A 17,493-nucleotide genomic window follows, 5' to 3' on the forward strand; every position below is an offset into this window, starting at 1 on the left:
GTAAAATACATAATAAAAGTTTCTGAAAATAACATGCATCCAGATTGAATAGGCACCATTTTTAAAAGCCTAAGTAAATACATTTAAAAAGAAACAGCCCAGTGTATTTTTTTTTTAATCATCCAGTTTGTTTACCTGTAAATTTAAAGGCACATTGTAGCTGTGGCCAATGAAAGAAATCATGCAACCTATGTTTCTTGGGGTCTGGCTTACTTCACCTAATATATTTTTTTCTAAGTCTTTCCATTTCCTTATGAATCATACAGTATCATTCTTTCTGATGGATGAGAAAAAATTCACTGGGACATGATAAAGTGTACAGGACTCTAGGCATTCACACACAGTGAGACCAAAGGAGGATATTCTTCAGAGAGGAACACAAAGGTGCAATAGCTATGTGCATCTGATCACATAAAATAATATTTATTGAAAGAAATTCAGGAAATGTAAACAAAAAGACTTGTTTCTTTTTGCTGTTTTTGTTTTGTTTTCTTTTTGCCTTGGTTTGCTTATCTGTCAGGGGGCATGGGAATGATGGGGCAGAAGGTGAACATATACAGCAGTGGTACTCACTAGATACTATGTTAAAAATCAACTGTATCGTAAGGAAATAGAAGGACTTGGGAAAAAAATCATATTGAGGTGACCCAGACCCAAAGAAACATAAACTCTATGGTGTTCCTCATAGGGAATAGCTAGTACATGATTAGGCAAGTCATGGTAGAAGATCAAAATACCCCAATAGCTACATCCATATGATCAGATAAGATCATGCCAACTGAAATGAACTCTACGTTATGGAAACAAGAGTTATACCACTGTTGTAATTATTATCAACATGCCATGTGAATCCGTGCCTTTTATATTTTTTTCTTTTTGTTTGTTTTATTTAGTTGTGTTTCTCTTATATTCCCATCCTGTGGTTGTACCCTCGCTATCACTATATCTCATCCAAATACCCTGGATAATGTTTATACTGTTTATTAGAACTGGGGAAGGGAAAGGGAATATCAAAATTGAGAGACAAAGGACAAAAAGACAAACCATTCCAAAAGCAATATTTACAAAACCATTTGGTGTAAATCAACTTCACAACTCTTGGGGGAGAAAGAAGGGAGGCAGGGGAGAGGGGGGAAATAAGGGAGGAGGTAACAAGTTGAACAAGAAATGTACTCACTGCCTTACATATGAATCTGTAACCCCTCTGTACCACACTTTGAAAATAAAGGAAAAAAGTGGTGTTTTTTTTTTAAATATCAACTGTACACCTTGTGAGCAGGACTGGAGGGAATAATTGGGAGAAAGAGAGGGAAGGAATGACATTGTTCAAAAAGAAATGTACTCATTATCTGGCTTATGTAACCATAATCCCTCTGTGTATCACCTTTATAATAACAATAAAAAATTCATGAAAAAGAAATAGCCTGGGACATGTTTGTTCTGGGAATAAAGAGAAGATCACCAGGAAGCAGGTGCTCAAAAGGGATTGGCTGGAGTCAAAGGAAAAATGAAGAGGAGAAGGGGAAAATGCAGACACAAATCCAATGTTTATCCTACAAATTCAAGGAGAATGAGGAAAGACATGGTAAGGGAGGGATGGGTGAGAAGAGGGAAAGGGATGACATTGATCAAGATACATGACATACATACACTACTTCATTAAATGGCAACTGCTTTGTACAACTACTTGAAGATAATAATAAATTCAAAAAAACAATTTACATTTGTCCAATGAATGACTGAATGAGATCAGCATTATATTTAAAAAAAGATTTCAGAGACAAAGGAAGAGCTCACATATAAAGATACAAGAAGCAGGATAGCAACATGTAAGCTACAAAGACCACACAGACTGCTTTTAAAATTCAAGAGATAAATGCACTTCAACTTACAGTTCTGAAATCAATAAGTAAGTTATTCTACAATAAAGTTATTAGAAAATATACCTGAATTCAGTGTTTTCCTTCATACAGTTTGGTTTGTTAATCACAGACCTAAGTGAAAAATATATCCTAACAAAACAAGGAATCGGGCCAAGGAAAAGAAGGCATAAGCTAAAAGACAGAGAATCCAAAACAAGGGAAATAAAAGCTAATAGATGAAAAGCTAATAAATTAATGAAGAGTCCTAAAGAACAAACAAGTTTGCAGCCTGGGATAAAAAAGCACTGGAAATTGTAGACTGTTGGGTTATAAGAGTGTTGGAAGTAAGAAGGCATTTTTCTGAGCATTGGAAAGGACTTTAGATAATTCCCTTATTCATACCTTATAGATGGGAAAACTGAAATTCAAAGAGGTAAAGTCACTTACTTCTTGGCAAAAAAAAAAAATCTGTTTGATACTTAGGGAAAACTAGGTGCACATAATTAGGAAGTAATGGGGCTTCAGTCTGGAGTACAGAAAAACTTGAAACATGCCTTTCCCTCCTTTTTGCATTGAGTTCAGTTTGGCTCTAAGCCCAAACGAATTCCCATTTTCATGAGCAAAGATATATTTTGCAGTTTATTTCTGTCCATTTACTCAGGCATCAGATGATTTGTGTTTAGCTAAACTACTGTAGAATTACATTGCTCTTATTGTATAGCTTTTGCAGCAGTAGCTATAAACTTTGGGCACGTTTTTTGTTGTTCTCTCAAAAATAATAATTGGCTTCTCTCCATTCACAATGCATTCTATTTTTATCCTGATGAATTTTATCACCCATAACATATATGCGGCTTTGGAAAGAATACCAAGATTGGTTGCAGACCAAGAAACCCTTTCATTTGCCTTTTGTTTGTGATTGTTAAACACATACAGCCTAAGTCTGCTTCTGTTAGGAAAGCCGTAATTGCAACAATTTTAATTTTAAAATGGATATCTTCTTTGTTCTTAGGTTTTACTTGGAGTACTGTCTTTGTGAATCTACTTCAAGAAAGTGCTGCTGAGTCTGTTTATGGAACATCTTCCCGTGCACTTCTAGACAGGTGAGTTACATAACAATTTATTAACAAATTCATTTCCGATGGCCTCTGCTTAGAAAAACGTACTCAAAGAATAAGCAAGGTAACTAAAAAGCCTCTATTTCTTTTTTTAAGTTTCCTTTTTTAAGTTAAGAGTGTGCATAGAATGCATAAAAAAATATTATCCCAGGCTCATGCCTACTATTGCCAATCTATTAATCTTTGTAAGACAAACATGGCTCATTAGCATTCTATACTATTGTGTTAGTGCTAATTATTTTTAATGATAATGGTGACTTTCAGTGGGAGTCTCCTGTGGGCTCAGAAGAGGATAAAGATCTAAAGATATAATCTTTAAGATGAAGCAAAAAAAAATCAACCTAATTTATCAAAATCCTTCAATTTTCTTTAGTTATTTCAAGACATTTTCCTATATATTAACCCATTTGGCTCCACAGCCACTGTCAAGTGAATTGGAGACTGACATTTCCACTTACAAAAGGCAAAACTTGAGTTTCAAGTCACCTACCTTAATCACAATCCCACTGTGAACAAATCACAGACTATGGACTCCTGAAGTCAAATCTCTTGATTCTACATTCATGTATTAGGCTGTGAGTGTGTTCGTTTTTTCATCAGGGGGGCAAATGCCTCAGAGAACTTAAAGGAGAAAAGTTTTGTTACGGCTCATGGTTTGACAGCTTGTGGCTGTGATAAGGCATAACATCCTGGCATAGAGACATAGAGGAGGCATTTCTCATCCCATGGGAAACACAGAGCCAAGAGGAAGAGAAAGGGACTGGGGTCCCCGACAAGTCCTTTTTTTTTTTTTTCTTTTCTTTTCTTTTGTCGGTCATGGGATTTGAACTTTGGGCCTGCGCACTATCCTGAGGTCTTCAGTTCTAGGCTAGTGCTCTATCACTGGAGCCACAGCACCACTTCTGGTGTTCTGGTGGGTAATTGGAGATAAGGGTCTCACGGACTTTCTGCCTGGGCTGGCATTGAACCACGATCCTCTGGTCTCAGCCTCTTGAATAGCTAGGATTACAGGTGTGAGCCACCAGCACCCAGCTTCCCAACAAGTCCTTGAAAGGCGTGTCTCCCATGAGTTACTTCCTCCAAGGAGGCCTGACCTTCCCAAGTTTCCATCACCTCCTAACAGCACCACCAGCTGGGAAAAAAGCCTTCATCAGACTTGGAAAAAATTATACTAAGTGAAGTGAGCCAGACCCAAAGAAACATGGACTCTATGGTCTCCCCTATTGGGAATAATTAGTACAGGTTTAGGTAAGTCATAGCAAAGCATCACAAGAGCCCAATAGCTATACCCTTATGAACACATAAGATGATGCTAAGTGAAATGAACTCCATGTTATGGAAACGATTGTTATATCACAGTTGTAACTACTTTCAACATCCCATGTGTATCTGTAGCTTCTATTATTGATGATATTCATGTATCACCTTCCTGTGGTTGTACCTAACTATCTCTGTAATCTTATCTGAGTCCATTGGAAACCATGTATACTGGTATTAGAACTAGGAAATTGAAAGGGAATACCAAAATTTGAGAGACACAGGGTAAAAAAAGACAAACAACTACAAAAGCAATACTTGCAAAAACTGTTTGGTGTAAGTGAACTGAACACCTCATGGGGGGAAAGGGAAAGGGGGGTATGAGGGACAAGGTAACAAACAGTACAAGAAATGTATCCAATGCCTAACGTATGAAACTGTAACCTCTCTGTAAATCAGTTTGATAATGAAAATTTGAAAAAAAAAAAAAGCCTTCATCACATGAGCCAAACCTTAACATTGAGCTAAAAAATAAAACCCTTAAAGCAGAAGTTTATAGGAGCCTACTTATAAAAATCCATTCAAAAATTTTGTAAGAAACTGAGGGGTAAGAGCATGAGGCCTTGAGTTCAAGTCCTAGGAGCAGCACACACACACACACACACACACACACACACACACACACACACGCAAATCCAAGCTTAAAAATCGTTAATTCCATCATTTGACAAAAGCAAATGCCTATTTTGTAGACGACAGGTGACATCTAATTCAATTTCTGACATAATTCTCTATTACAAAAATGAAGATATGGCAAAATACTTAGTAACATTTAAATTTAAGAAAGAACTAACCTGCTTTTTTCACTGGCTTAGAATAATACATTTTACTTTTACAAGTTAGGATTTTGAAGACTGTTGTAAATAATTTATGTATTCTTAATCCTAGTGAATAGATTATTACCTGTTTTCACTAAAGGTTGTATTATAAAGTTCTCTGTTACTATTGTAAACAATATAATAATGACCATATATGTAAACAGTTCTTTTTCAAATTTTTGGAGAAAATCAAAATAAGATTAGTGGTTTGGAAAAGATAAATATTGAAAGGCTGACAGAGATTTCTATGTGGCTTATTTAAGAAGCCTGTACAATTTAAAGGCCCTGTAGCAATATGGCATCCCATCTCTTTTGGCACAATTCATGCTTTTAATTGACTAGGCCAACACTTCACCAGCCTTCTTGACTCTTCTCTCTTCTCTCATCAGCAAATTCTATTGGCCCTATCTTCAAAACGTATTCTGAACCTGGCCCCTACTCAACACTTTCCAGATATCCCTGTACCTCTCAGAGTCTATTCTATGCTGTCCACCTTGCTGAGAAATGTATAAAGGGCACTGAGTCATGAAAAACTAGATGGCTACTATGGTAGATTAGGGATTATGGTGCCTACAATTCATGGTGATATGGCTACTAGAGGTGGTGAAGAATTGTCAGATGGTAAGCACTGAACACACTCTGAAATTGTAGTCCGAAACTACTCTAATGGTTCGAAACAAGATATGACATGAAGGTCTATGTTCAGAGAGAAAATTCTCTCTAAACATCACCTGCTGTTAGGAAGAGATGATAAAATACAAAGAGTATTTAGACCCAAGAGATTAGATAAGGTTCAAGAAAATGAGTATTAACAAAGAAAAGAATCATGAACCAAGCTTCAGTGAAAAGTGAAGGAAGCAGGAAATAAACCTGAGAAGGAGCCATCAATAAGATAAAAAGAACACCAAGAGAGAGTGACATCCTTAAAGCCAAATGGAGATGGGAATGAAAAATCCACTTTCAACCAATACTGCCAGCAAGTCAAAGGACAAGAGGGCTGAAAATTGAGCAACTGATTTAAGGATATGACCTTAAGACCTTGACAGACAAATTTTGAATGCTGTGGTCAGATAAACCCCTAATTGAGATAAATTTGAGAGAACAGAAGACAGAATATTGAATTGATAAATAGTGACAGTGCTTTTATAGAATTTTTCTACAAAGCACAGATAGAAATGGGTAGGAGAGGTAAGAGGAAGAGTTTTTAAGGGAGTTTTTAAATTCATTTTCTTCTCTTTGTTTAATGAAACAAACAGTAACATATTAACAAGTATAACAGTAATGCATATAAAGGAAATGATTTTGACTGGATGATGAAAAATGGACCTAGCAACAATGTAGGAAACTGACTTCAGTTTGGAGTGTTAAACCTTATCACTGGTTGCAGGCAAGAAAGCACAAGTTACTCTGGAAAATACTGATGGTTGGTGGATAAGTGGGTATGAAAGTCTGTGATTTGTGTCTTTTGATTTTCCAATTATCTTAGAAAGATTGGAAAGCAAAGATATAAAACTGAAGAAAATGTGTTGCAAGTTTAACAGCCAGATAAGAAGTTGATAAAATGTCTAAGAAAATGGAAAGACTAATGATTTTACATGCTCACATGAGTGCCTGGAAGCATGAAGAATACATTGAGTTTTATTGTCACTCATTTAAAGGGAGACTGGTCCATGAGGATATATTTTTCCCTCCAGACATAGTTAATCATGTGACTTCAGATGCGGAATGTGGAGAGTTGACTTGAACCAAGATTTTTGCCAAAAAGAAAAGACAAAGAAGGGCATTCAATTTGAGGTATGTTCAGTACAGTGAGCAGAATAATTTCCTGTTGGCTTTTACCAGGCTTCAAAATAGGAAGAGGACAAGACAGGACCAACAGCAAAAGGATGAACAAAAAAAAGGAAGGAAGTGACATCTATGGATTAGATATCTCAGCTGGATCAAAGAATAATTGAATGGAATTGGGTTTGTAGAAGGGCTATAGTTATTTGGCAAGACGTTGATTGGATGTAGCATCTTCTAACTTAATAGCTTTAAAAATAAACTAAAAGCTATAACCCTGCATCGGCCTAAAGACATTGAATCTCATTCCGTTTCTATTTGCCTCTGTATCTCATCTTACCACTTACTTTCCAACATCATCTCTTAAAGTCTCTAATTAATTCCAGTCCAGTCACCCTAACCTCAGGGCTGCTCTGTAAGACACAATTCTAACCTGAAGTCTTGGATTCTGATTTCCCATGGCTTCTTTCCTCTCCTCCTTTAAAGCTTTACTTAACTGTCACCTTTCTAATGAAACCTGTCTTGATCACCCTAGTTAAGTTTATGATTCATACCAGTCCTCAGCTCTCCCAATCCCAATCCAGCACCATTGCTTGCTTTTTGTCACGTATTCCCTTCCAATAAACACTATAGTTATGTTTCCCTATTGCCCAACTTTGTCTCACTGAAATATGAATTCTATGGAAACAAAACTATTTGTCTCAATAAAATTTGTTTCTCAACATTTAGTGTATAGCAATGATATAATAAAAAATATATTATGAATGAATTACTTTTATTAATTTCCATCATTGAATCCTTGATCTTTGATCTCTTGATAAATACAAATATCATTATAGTCTTACTTTAATTTTTGTTGAAAAACTTTCAAGATTTTTGTATATATCCCTTGGGACTGTAAACACTGTCATATTGAAAGAAGATCATGGTCAATCACCATGGTGCATATCTATAGTCCCAGAACTTGTGGGATCACTTGAATCCAAGAGTTTAAGACTAGCTGGGCAAGATCATGACATCTCATTTTTAAAGATAAAAAACAGAGAAAGAAGTAGAAATACAGAGAGAGAAAGTCCAAAAAATTATAAGCTATACAAATAACTTTTAAGAAGATACTATGTAAGATAAATATAGACATTTAGAGATATACAATATAGACATTTAGACATATAATATAGATTAATATCCACTATTTTGAAGCCTTCAAAAGAGAATGAGTTTTACTCAGAAATCTAGGTGCAGAAAACATTTGGGTAAATTTGATTCATGTGTTCTGTAACTGAAATCTAAAATGTTTATGAACAGTATTGTTTTCCCATCCAAATTTAGTATATTGCTGTACGACTTCACAGAAACATTGATTTTTTTGAGCTGATACTGGGAGAAAAAGTCAAGAAATTATATCAAAATATATACTTTCAGTTATGAAAACTTAAGTGAACTTTTCTCTTCATAGTGCAAGTATATTATTATCCATAGACTGTTTGCACATTGCTGCACTACAATAATAACCTGTGCCTCCAAAAATCTACTCAAGTGATAATTATCTTCCTGCAGACCGCATAGGAGAAGGTCACCTTGAAAAATAAATTTGAGAGAAAATAAATATATTATCAAATTAAAAGCATAGTCACAAAGAACAACAAGATCTATACACAAGTTCTATAACCTAGTTAGCAAATGTTTCCCACTAAGTAATGAACTAGCTGTGCTGAAATCACCTCACGTGTAAACTAGGATTGCAGCAGCAACTAAACAAGAGACAGGCAAGTTTCTTTACTGTCTGGGAAAGAAGGGGCAAAAAGAAAAGGAAGAATGTACTTGCTACTCAGGAGGCTGAGATCTGAGGATCAAGATTCAAAGCCAGCCCAGAGAGGAAAGACCCTGAGTTCAAGTCCCAAGACCAGTGTGCATGTGGGCACACGCGTGTGCACACACACACAAAGCCGAAATATAAAACAATAGTACTCATGAACACACACATACACACACATATATAATTGAATAAATAAATAAATGAAAGAGATGATACATTCCTTTGTTACTTCACATACAATACAACCTGGCTCTCTTTCTTCAAGTACTCTCAGTGCCGCATGCACCTTTCAGCATTTCCTACAATTCACCCATAGAATTCCAGAGAGCCAGCAGACAAGTCCAATATGGCTCTATGTCTGCCCTCAGTACACTTTCTTCTCTCCTTAGGATGACTGCTGGTCAGCTTACCCAGCTGTATCAGGGAATATCATGCGGTTTGTGGTGTTTGTTTGTTTGTTTTCTTTTCTGTTTTCTCTAAGCAATACAAGTGGTATTTAGGAAGTGCTCCCCACCATCACCGTGATATAGAATAGCTAGGACAAGTAAGAGAAAAGGAAGGGAGGGAATGCACACACCTATTATTAATTGTTTGCTTCTCCTTTGGGCTACTGTTTATCTTTCAAGCTCAACAAATGGATGTTTCCCTTTTGCAGTTTCTGTATTCTCACTCTATCCACTAGCCAGAAAAGAAAGCTGCTTTTCCATTGACTTGTTCTTTCTATAGCATGCTCAAGGAATGCTCTGACCCACACCTTCATTTCCCTTGGATCAAACCCCAGTGCAGCTTCTGATTCTCACACAGGTGCTCCCCACCCAGATCTCTTCCCAGGGAGCTGTCAATGGAACAGCGTGTACCTCTGGGTGCCTAACAGCAGTGGCACATCATTTACCAGAAAAGACACAGAAAACAACAACTGCATGGTGTCCAATGGAGTGGGTTAATGATACAAAGACAGATGGTTGTAAACTGACTAATGAGCCTGAGAAAGAATGCCGAATGTGAGCTGTGGGACCAAAACGCCAGCGAGAACAAAGGGCAGAAAAAGGATCTTTCTTGCTTCTGTTGCAAAGAACGATAAGATCATCACCAGAAGCAACTACCACTCCACAAGAATGTAGATTTCAGTGGGCACCCGAATGGCTGCACTAATTTCACCCCCCCTCCAACGCCATAGCCAATAGTAACAGATTGTCCCAATAGCTAGCCAAGATTTCCCAGCCAAAAATGAGAATCAGAGAGGTTCATTTCTCTATTCTTTCAAATTGGACAACATATTTAAAGCACATCAGCAAACGTGAGAGGTTTCTGAAAAATCATTGATATTAATTTTCATTTCATCCAATGCCTTGTCAAGCATTATAAAATTCTATTCTAAAAGGTAGCACTTTAGTATGTGTTTTCTTTTCCTCATGCTGGTTAAATTCTTTGCCACGGTTACAGAGTATACCATGCCCAAAAGCTAGGTTAAATTGGTTCAGTCTTGAGTTCCTGAGTCATTCCAAATATGTTTAAACTGGTTTCATAATATCCCAAGAAAAGAAGCATCAGACGAGGCATAGGTAGCCTATTAAAAACAAAACGCTATACTTTGCAAGATCTACAATTATATTTAAGTTCTCTTATGAAATTACTAATCTAAAATGTTTTCAGCTTCCTGAAGGATTTTGGTGATGAAATTCTGAATTGTTATAGTGTTGCAGATCCCAGACAGTTTGCTCTTTTGCCTGTTGCCTAATATCTAGGCACTGGATGGGCACTGGAGTGAATTCCATCCTACTCCCATCAGTCATGTCATAAGACATTTGGTCATCAAAGGTATAAAGGGGTTTGGGTCTCCATTTTATGCTTCTTCAACCATGTTATACAGAGGTAGGCAGATGGTCTTTTACAGCAAAATAACCACATATCTGAATGGTATCTTCTGTTATCAGACATTCCATTCCATGTTATAGGACGAAAGTTGTTTTAAAACGATCCAAATGGATGTTCTTATACATTTAATATATGGATAGGTCAGAATTGAATTGCTTTTGAATGAACTTCCAAATCAAGATAACATAGAAACTTTCAAATGGGTATGCAGTTGAATTGCATTTCCAAGCCTCAAAGGCCATTTCTAGACTGAATAGGTTAATAGTTTTGTCAGACAAACCCTGTTCCATATCAATGCACTAAGATGGGGTGTGAAATAACATACACCTCAAGTGTTCCTTCAGAAAAGATATCATGTTTGTTCTGTACTGACAGCCCTAACTGACCTTGTGCAAATGTTTCATTGGTGAGCACATTTTTTGCATAGCTTGTGCAAAATAAGAAACTACTAATCTTACAAGTATAGTCCCCTTTAGGGGAAAAAAAATCTCCAAGAATATTGATGTATGCCTTTTGAGAGAACATTTTTTTCTCTTTCATAACACATTTTTAAGACAAATTGTCTTTACTAGGAGTTGCTTCCTACATCTGCTATTCTAGGAGGAAGCAGAATAATTTTGTGCATCTTAGATGCTCCTTGATCACAGCCTTCCACTTCTTTATCTGCAGCATATAATGTTCCTCTCAAGACACTAATCATCTGCAGAAAGTAAAAATTCTAAGATCCTCTGTCTCAAAATTCTGCCAAAATATTCTGCTATTCTCTTTATAGCTTATCTAATAATTATTAAATTGTTTTCCTCATGATCCAAAATGACTCTACTTTTTTTTGTTCCATGCAATAGTCAAGGAAAGATAACATTCCTTTCCCTTTCATATGATGGAGTTTTGGAGAAATCACCATGTCTACAATAGTAATTTGCTATCATTAATTGTGTTATTATTATTGTTATTACTTGTTTTAATGACTAATAAGTGCCATAGAATACTAAGACAATTATACAAAATTCCTAATATTATTCCAGTTTTGTAAATCAGGGACCTCAGGCTTGCAGAATTGCAATGGTCTGTAAAGATAATAGAGTTTGTTAGCATTAACAGCTACAGCTCAATGACATCTTCCATGAGCCTTGTGGGAGACTCCACTGCCCTTCTTTAGCCTTCTCCCCATCAGTTTCTCATCCCATTGTTCCTGATAGCCTAAGTATCACACCTGAGGAAGCAGCTGGTTGTTATCTTGTGGTTTCTGTCCTCAGCTCAGCCTCCTAATTCTGCCATGATTGCATCACTAACTCACTTCTTGGTCTCTAGGGCTGGAATGTGGCAGGTTTATGCATATTTTTTCTATCAATTTATCAGTAAAAAATCATATTCAGAACCCTGAAGGTATCCCCATTTTTACCTGCAAGTTAACAATAATTGAGTGATATTCTATTTGACAATTTCCTTGCATCGTTGGTAATAAAAGCAGAATTGAGCTCAGGCATACAACATCAGAAAATCAATAGTTTCCATATTTCAGAACGAACATATCCTAACAGATCGTAATTCTTTGACCCCCAGATGAGCCACTTGTATAGCTTTTAGTCACTGTGACCTCATGCCCACAGAAGAAAACAAAATGAACATAGAAACACCTATGCAACATCTTATTCAAAGGACTATAAACTCATAAGATTAGTTTTCTCAGTCTATGTTTTCCTCAAAAGAAATCAATTTTAGTAGCCTCCTCAAGTAAAACCTAAATGTCAATCACCTCCTTTAATAAACAACAGCTATGGAAAGAGAAGGCACTCACTTTTAGAAGACAAATTCAATATGAATTGTCTGTATTCAATATTCTTGCTGGAAATAAAGGTGGTTGAAATATTTTCCAAGACAGATAATTATGTTTTTAATATTCTCCTATGCTACAGAGGCTTTGTGCTTTTCTGATCAGTATTCATTGATATTTTTGAAGCATTTTGGTTTGGTTTGCAAGAAGTATAGATTACACTTCTCTGTATTAACATGTAATTGTGAATACTTGCTTATGTAATACTAGTACCTCACAGGCTCTTCCCAATCAAAAGTCCTAATTAAGACCCTGAATAAATAGTTTACAAAGATAGGCTAAGAGTCTTCCCCTTTCAAGTATTCACCTTTCCAGAAGTCCTCATTAGAGAAAAAGAAGGCATCTTGCATGGAATGGAAGTCCATGACTTCGGCTTTGTTATTCAACCATCACTCTACTCATCTGTTACTGCTTAATGCCCCTCTCTAGGTCAAAGACAGTGACACACATCTCTGTGACCGTAAAGACACTTTGCTCATGGAAATCATATATACCAAGATAGTACTTAAAAGAATAGGTTGTCCTATCTCTATTCTTTTAAGCAAGATCATATTTGAGAATACAGATATGATAACATATTGCAGTATGTATCTTGTCAAAAAGAAGAACCATGATCATTAGTATATCTCTGTAAACTTTTAGGAGCAGAGCTGTAAGTAATTCACAAAGGTTTTCTCATGTTGATTCTTTACCAATAAGGAGAAGAGTTTGATGTCTTCAGTTTTGCAGATTTAACGTAATTCTTTTGGTATAATGAGAGTAATTTTCACTCCTGGTAATAGTAGATCGATTGAACATTGTAGCCCAATGATCTTGTTCACTGTAATCAGAAATGTTAGGCAAAAATATGCTTGAAGGTGGCAGACTAATGAAGTTGGCAAGGATTAACAAGTGACGAAACACCCCTAGGTTGATAAGTCTCATATTCGAAGCCAAATATCTGCAGGAGCATCTGTCATTGCATTTTCCTTCCACATATACAAACAGAATTATTTCTAGAGGACAATAGCATTATCCTAGGCTTCAAAATTAAATACAAATTGTAGGTGTGATATTGAGTGTTCAGCTGAAAATAGCCAGGTTCCTAAGTGAATAAAGCAAAATGACCACAAACTAAGAAAAGCTCAGAGAACAAGAACAGACTCAAGTACATTTAAGAAAGACAAATAACCAAGCTATCAGATACAGACTGAAAACACAGTCCAAGCAGTCTAAAAGATAAAATCAAGACTACACTAGGGAAAAGTAAATATATGCCAAATGAAAGTTTAAACAGTAGTACAGTTAATGGCTTTACTGTACATTATGCAGAGTTGAAAAACAGGGCAAATATACATCCTTTGAAGCACTAAGAGAAAAGGGAAAAAGTATAGAGCATAATATAAGAGATGCAAAAGTTACAGGACAAAAGTTATTGAAGTCCTCAGGAAAGGGGGAAGAAAGGAGAATTGTAGGGAAAAACTGGATATAAATGATTAAGAATTAAGCCATATTTCAAGAGCCCTTTCAAAACATAAACTCTGGGGCTGGGGATATGGCCTAGTGGCGAGACAGCTTGCCTCATATACATGAGGCCCTGGGTTCGATTCCCCAGCACCACATATACAGAAAACGGCCAGAAGTGGCGCTGTGGCTCAAGTGGCAGAGTGCTAGCCTTGAGCAAAAAGGAAGCCAGCGACAGTGCTCAGGCCCTGAGTCCAAGTCCCAGGACTGGCAAAAAAAAAAAAAAAAAAAAAAAAAAAAATCAGAACATAAACTCTATCAATTACAAGAGAAGCACACTTCTGAACATACATGTAAAACTTCTCTAAGTCAAAGAGAAAGAGGAACTCTAAATAGTAACCAGAGGGAGAAACACCAACATGAATTCACTCTGGAAGGTTGATTGTTAAATGAAACAATAGAAACCACAAAAGTGCTAAAAGAATGGCACCTGCATGGAACAAGTATTTAAAAGATAATAACAAATGTAAATAAGTAAATAAATAAAACTTCCACTATGGAATTCTACAGATAGAAAATAATAATGGAAATGAAGAATGTTTAAAGTTTGCAGACAAATAAAAACTATGAAAATGTATTGCCAGTGGGAGATTCCTCAGAATGTCATAAAAGGAGTTGTTGAGGCCAAAGGGAATGGCAAGACTGTAAGGGCTACAGCTGAGAGAATATTAATTGGGACACAATTCCAAGATCCTTGGTGAGAGATGAGAAGGACTTTTGGAGAGGGTATCTAAGTGTGTGTGTGTGTGTGTGTGTGTGTGTGTGTGTGTGTGTGTGTGTGTTGCTAGCTATTGAATTCTAAATTTGCTTTGAATCCTTTGTATAAAGAGCTACACATGCATATATACAAATACACACCAGCAGCAACATAAAATAGAAGCAACAAGAGGCTACAGTCCTGATGGAGGAAATCATGACCTCCCAGCAGCTAAAGTTTCCATCTTAAAATCTACCACAAGGCCTTCAGCCATACTTGCAGAAGAAACCACAACTGGCCCATGAAAATTCCCCTAAGGTAATCAAATATATCTCTGCAGAGACATCCAGGACTTGCATGTGCAGAAATAGCAATAATGAGCTTGTCTCAAATGCTACTTCTGGGATGCTATGATGCATATTTCCACCATTCCATGGCAACAAAGACTTCCATTACTAACAAACTACTAAACTTGACTTCACTCTGATCATTCCCTAAAGGGGTTGCTGGGCACATGGAGTTCAGAGAATGTGATCTGGAATACAAGGAGCTGTACCAACAGCCATTACCTGGGAAACAAATTAGTGACACATCTATTTCTAATCATGTCATTCCACCCGCCTGGAGTTTTATTTAATGGAAAAATGACTTAAGCTATTTAAAACTGCACATGAAGACTGTCCTGTTGCAGTCCTATTTCTCCTCACTCAGTCAATTCCATCAATTCCATTATCCAATTTTCTGCTACTCCTGCCAACCCATAATAGAAAGTCAAGAACTTGATCTGGAAATCAAAGTGATTTCCCAAGACACACTATGAACTTCCTTAACTTCGCTGGTTTGCTTGCTTATTCATCCACCAAGACAGACTTTAGGTAAACTGGAACTTCAATTTCTTTCTCCAATTTTGCTGTTAATGACTTCTGCTTATATCTTTGCCTTCTGGTTTCTTGACCTCCTGCGCGCCATTCTCCTCATTACTCCTGAAGAAAAACATTCAACATAGCAGAAACCAGGGGGAGTCCACCCACTCCTGTTCAGATTTGGCAATCATGGATGTGAAAGATGAAACTTTGCAGACAAAATATAATAATCTAAAAGAAAGTAAGGATGTGTTTTTTGTTTTTTGCTCATGGAAGATAGAAGAATAAAATACCCTTGGGGTTACCTTTGTAACCTTTGGGGTTATATGTGTAAGCTTCACTGATTTGTTGATCACGATTATCTGGAAGAATAGAAAATATAAACTAGAAAAACAGGAGAAAAAGATAGAACTGTGTGAGCCAGGGTTTTGGAATAAGGATTTATGAAGCTAAGAGTTTATGAATCAACCCAAGAAAAGCTTCAAAGTGAGAACTAGGGCTGATGCTGAAATTTACTCCAGTTGTTGAGTATTATTGTTTCAAATGCAATGTCAATGGCTATAGAAAATTTGCAGTTGAATTCATAATGAAAGGAAAAAAATAAGACTACTCAACAGTGTCACTGACATTAGCTAGATCATGAAAATCACTAAAATAAAAATGTATTAAGTTACTTTTTAGATTATATTTAAAAGATCATTTAAAAAGCAGAGTGTGGAATTGGGTGCTGGTGGCCCATGCCTGTAATCCTAGCTACTCTGGAGACTGAGATCTGAGGACTGTAGTTGAAAGAGAGCTGCCAGGGCAGGAAAGACCATGACACTCTTACCTCCAACTAACCACTTGAAAACTGGAAGTGGAACTTTAGCTCAAAGTGGTAGAGTGCTAGCCTTGAGCAAATGAGCTCAGGGACAGTGGCCAGGCCCTGAGTTCATGCTCCATATCTAAGCAAAAAAAAAAGAAAAAAGTGTGAGATCTGACATAAGCATATGGCCAAATACTTGAGTTTAATCTGGGAACATAGCAGTTACTCTAACTAACTGCATAATTTCATTGCTTTTTAGTAAAAAGAAAAAAAGGTGTAGAACAAAAATTACACTGTGTGGTGTGTGTGTGTGTGCAGTAAGTGTTCCAGTATTTGTATTTGGGGGCCAAAAAGAGGGAAGTTCTCAGGATCCTTCTAATCTTAAATCTGTCAAACTGTTCATTAAAGATGGCTTTAGCAGAGACTCACTGAGAAGCTAAAGGAAATACACATGAAGTTTAATACCCTTCTTTGCATTTTACATGGGAAATGCTATATTTCATTGATATTTATAATTTGAAAGATTCTTGAAAAATGGCAGCATACCAATCCTTAACAATCAATTGCCCATTTTTCTTTGTCTGAAGTACTTATCATTTTTAAGTTTCGTAGGGGGCAATATTACTGTTGATATTTTAGAACCTGAGAAGAACTTCTTTTAATTTTATTCGTTACAAGCTAATACACACCCTAGTTATATATTCCATAGGTTTGGGATGTAATTATAGCAAGCCTTTGTTTGTCTAAACAGAAAGAACTCACCTTCCTAGACCTTTCTAAAACAATAAAGAATGAAGTTAGGGCTGGGGATATGGCCTAGTGGCAAGAGTGCTTGCCTTGTATACATGAGGCCCTGGGTTCAATTCCCCAGCACCACATATACAGAAAATGGCCAGAGGGGGCACTGTGGCTCAAGTGGCAGAGTGCTATCCTTGAGCAAAAAGAAGCCAGGGACAGTGCTCAGGCCCTGAGTCCAAGCCCCAGGACTGGCCAAAAAAAAAAAAAAAAAGAATGAAGTTAGGAGGATATAGAATCAAGGTTGAAAGAACTAAAGGACAGTACTCAGGAAAAAAAATATTATCAGATGATAAGAAGGAAGGAGGGAAGGAATGAAAGGGGGAAGGAAGAAGAGAGAGGGAGGGAGGGAAGGAAGGAGGGAGAGAGAGAGGGAGGGAGGGAGGGAGGGAGGGAGGGAGGGATAGA

Source organism: Perognathus longimembris, chromosome 3 (genome assembly GCF_023159225.1).
Source record: "Perognathus longimembris pacificus isolate PPM17 chromosome 3, ASM2315922v1, whole genome shotgun sequence".
Lineage (NCBI taxonomy): Eukaryota > Metazoa > Chordata > Mammalia > Rodentia > Heteromyidae > Perognathus > Perognathus longimembris.